We start from the raw sequence: 4,125 nt of genomic DNA, 5'->3' as shown, positions 1-4,125 counted from the left end.
CTTTATTTGATGGTCTGACAAGGCAAAGAAGGAAATTGGTGTATCAAGGTAATGTGAAGGAGCAAAGAGAGCAATCACATCATTTTTACAGTTTTATCATTATACTCTCTTTTGTCAGAAAACTAGAACAACCAAACACCCACTTGCAGTCACCTTATTCATATATTTTCTTTTTCTTTTTCTTTTTCTATTTTCTCTTTCTTTTTCTTTTATAGATGACATATATACAAGAATGCATCACATCAACCAACACCAATTCACCATTGTTACTCATGCTCCCTTTTAAATAATAACTTCCCCCACACTTGAATCATACTACTGTCCATGGAAACCTTACTCTCCCATCAAGGTGAGATTGTCAATCATATTCAACAAGACTTAAGGTTTCAAAAGTGAAGGTAAGTTTCTTTAAATGCTGAAAAGTTTACACAAGGGTTCTAATCTTTGAAACACAATTGGCTAATCTGGGTATATGATGCAAAGAGGGAAAGAAAGAGGACCTTGTTTCAATGTAAGCATGCACATGAATAATAACTAGCAATGAAACTCAAGCAAAGTTAATTTTAACCAAAAGAGGTAGCACTCATGGATAAAAACTCTGAGGCACAAAATCTCACCCGGTTAAGTTCTTTGGTTTCCAATGGTTGTCATAGATCATGCCACAATCATTAACAACAGTAAAAACAATAACAACATTCTCGATATACTCACATGAGAAACAACCACAAGCATATGTTTTCACAAAATCACAACACATTCCCAAGGTATTCCAAAACCAATTTATGAGCAAACACAAATGGTTCTCCTCAAATTCATGCAAAACTCACCCAAAGTCACCTAACCAATGCATCATATTTGTTAAACCAGCCAAGTCACACTTATTAACAACAACAAGAAAAGAAAATAGAAAGGGAAAGAAAAAGCAAACTCTCTTTTTGGTGGACCAACTTATTGCTCAAATTCCCCGACTCCTTGCATATTCTTCTTTATATACTTTCATACCTACTAATTGCAAGAACACCAAGAAACTCGAACAAACACGTTAGTCCAATTTTAATAGAAACCAAGTTTTGAGAATTGAAAATTGAAAGACATAAAGATAAAAACAAAAGTAACATACAAAGAAGTGAAATAGAAAAATGAAAAACACAACAAAGAGACAAGGAAACAAAGAAACAAAGCTTGCATAACATGAGCACATCAACCAAACAACAATTCTAATATGCAGAATGATTGAAATGGATTTCCTAAATAACCTCACTCAGATCCCTCTTGTTGCAAGATCACTTAGTACTCTCCTGGGGTGATGAATACTACTTTCCCTGTTCTCTAATGTAAAAACACTCAAATCCCTCTTGTTGCGCCTATCTAAGCTTGACACACCTCACCCAATCCCTTGGCATAAGCATGTATCAAAACTTGCATTAAGAACCAGAACAGTGGGGTCCAAATACACAATCACGTCGTTTGTCACTCGGGTGACTAGTAATATCTGGGTTGATTTAGCTAGTTTGGCTACTGAAACCCCATCCCTGGGCATCCCAACAACTAGATCATGCTCTAAGGCGTACCCCGAAACAAGCTTTAAGCACAAACCAAACATGTGGAATGTATAAACATCTGAAGGCAAACTGCATAAAAGAAACACAAACAAAACAGACATACAATTAGCAAATAATTCCACTTTCCCTGTTTTCTAAAGTTAGAACACTGTATGAAAACCCTCACCCAATCCCTTGGCGTAAGAAGTCCATCAAAACTTGCCTTAAGTTCCAAAATAGTGAATCCAAACACACAACCCCATCCCTGGTGATTTGCACATCTGGTTTGATTTAGTTAGTTCCGCTACTGAAACCTTATCCCTAAGCATTTCAATAACTGCANCAAGCTCTAAGGCGTACCCCGAGACAGGCATTAAGTACAAACTAAATCAATGGGAAGTCTTAGAAACTAAAGCCAACTGCAGATAAAACAACATTCAAAGACACAACAAACAACAAATTCTAAAAGAGCCATGAATGCCCAAATTGCCTTGTGTTGGAACACAAGTCCCCGGCAACGGCGCCAAAAACTTGTTGGCTGCAAAACCAACGACAAGTGCACCGGTCGCAGCATAACAAGTGATAAATATCGTTCTCTCCCAAGGGACTTGTGCAACACATGACAATTCTTCCTTTTATAACTCAATTAGACATCAAAGTGCACAAAAACAACACAAGAAACTCTTTTTGGTATTTTATCAAACAGTTGGTGTGCAAGGAATTTAACATAGTGTATTTACAATTTGTCAAGACTAGAATTCATCCATTTTATTCTCATGCATTCACAAACATCTCAATTCCATCCAATAAGTATTCAATTTCAATTCTAGGTTCGATCATATTTCTCAATACTTCAAGAACCACAATTCATGCCATGGGTGATGAAGCCACAACAAGCATTAAGCATAGAAATCAAATACTAACATGAATTGGAAAAACATATATCATTAACATCACAAAATACATAAGAATTCCATGTTTTACAACTAATCTCAACAAATAGGAAAAGCCCTCCATGGAGGAGAACTTAGGGTTCACAAAATTGAAGAGATAAGGAAGAAATCGAAACCAAATAGAAGATGTAAAGCCTTTCCCAAGGTTCTTGGCAACTGCTCCATGCTCCATTTGCGCCTCCCCTTCGCATCTCCATCTCCAATTTGTGACCCNTCTTCTTCCTCAACCCAAAAGGGGCAAAATCACCATTGAAGAAGCTTGAAGACCCAAGGAGGAGTGGGAGAGCTTCCCAACACCCCAAATACCCTCCAAGGGCCTCTCCCAATCTCTCTAGGTGAAGAATGAAGTGTAGGAGGAGAAGAATGCCCCAAATATCGCGAGACCCATGTTTAAATAACCCATTTTGACACATCAGCGAAAAGTCGCGCCCAGCGCCCCCTTCTGGGGCGCCCGGGCGCCATAAAAACACAAAACAGCGAATCAAAGGGCGCCCAGCACCCCCTAGGGGCGCCCAGGTGCCAAATCTGCAGAAAAACAGCAGCCAAGGGCACCCAGCGCCCTTCTGGGGGCGCCCGGGCGTGAAATCCCCTGAAAAAGGGGCGCTCAGCGCCCCCAAGGCGCCCGAGCGCGACAGCTTTGACAGCATTCTAAAATTCAGGCTCTTGCGCGATTCCGAAGGCGTCTAACATGGGTATTTGCTTCAATTTGATCTTTTCTTATCCCAAAACATGTTCCCTTGAGTTCTTGCTTGTTTTCCTCCACTAGAATTGCTTCCTATTCCTTTATTTCACACACTCAAACATAGAGATTAGAGGTAAAAACAAGCATATACTAAATAAACACAAGAAAACTAGAAAACACACTAAACGTGAGGATAAAACAAGGTAAAAGCTATGAAGGAGTTGATTTGCTCACAAAATATACACACACAAACACGTAAAATCAACTGTTATCAATTACCCATGCATCTCAACCACGATTGGAACAACCAAACAAAAGACCTTGTGTCTTCCGACGATAACAACCCACAACCAAGTAATATCGAGTGCCCATGATGATTAATTCCAACAAACGGCGCAAAAGGCATATCGTACTTATTTGTTAAATAAGTTTTGTCGAAACACACCACATCACCAAATTCTTCACAAGCTGCTCTACTTCTCGCATCTGCCCAAAAAACATAACAAATTTTATTCCCTTCATCCAAATCTATGTCATAAAAGAACTCTTTGTTTAAATCTGTCATTGCCGAAAAGTGTCGTAACAGTGTTTGTCCATCACAGTCCTTACATAAGGATCTTCTGTGTTGACCGATGTAGTTTCTAGCATCTCGCTCCATAAAGTCCATGTTATCATATCCACCTGCATCAGTCATTACACAAAGGTAACTCTTATTAATCCGGATTCCAGCTTCGTCATTCACCTCCAAAGTGCGTTTTGCTTGCATGCTCAATTTCCTATTGCCAGGAATTAACTTTGAAGTATTTGGGCATAGCTTATGGCTATGCTTTAGGTTTACAGTTCTTATAAACCATTTGTCGTCCTTTTTTGAAATCGTTATTCCAGCTGGACATTGTTTGGTTTGGCTGGGAAGCGTTTTCACTTCGGGATTGATTGAGGAAACATATTT

Source organism: Vigna radiata, chromosome 1, assembly GCF_000741045.1.
Source record: "Vigna radiata var. radiata cultivar VC1973A chromosome 1, Vradiata_ver6, whole genome shotgun sequence".
Classification (NCBI taxonomy): Eukaryota; Viridiplantae; Streptophyta; class Magnoliopsida; order Fabales; family Fabaceae; genus Vigna; species Vigna radiata.
The sequence above is the reverse complement of the archived record's forward strand: the minus strand, read 5'-3'. Positions refer to the sequence as shown.